The sequence below is a fragment of the Tigriopus californicus genome, chromosome 12 (genome assembly GCF_007210705.1).
Source record: "Tigriopus californicus strain San Diego chromosome 12, Tcal_SD_v2.1, whole genome shotgun sequence".
In the NCBI taxonomy this organism is placed as follows: Eukaryota; Metazoa; Arthropoda; class Copepoda; order Harpacticoida; family Harpacticidae; genus Tigriopus; species Tigriopus californicus.
The window spans coordinates 3,537,290-3,537,607 of record NC_081451.1 but is presented as its reverse complement, the minus strand read 5'-3'; positions in this window follow the sequence as shown (position 1 = coordinate 3,537,607).

Here is a 318-nt window from a genome sequence, read left to right as displayed (position 1 = left end):
GTGTCGGGTCTCCAATTGCTATTTATTTTACCGTCTGGCTTGAATTTTAAAAGCCACCTTTTACAATGCATCTCGTAAAGTATCTATTACCTTTTACGAAACCTGGTTTTAGAGTCAATTGTTGTGAGTGTTAAGGCTTATACACTTGAAGTCTTGGCTGTCCCTCTCACTCACATCGTGAATACCTCTATCTTCAGTAGGATATTTCTATCTAGGTGGAAGAAAGGTAGACTGATCCCGATACACAAGAAAGGGAGCAAGTGGCAGATGGGACATTACCGGCCAATCACATTGCTCTCAGTAGCCTCTAAAACACTA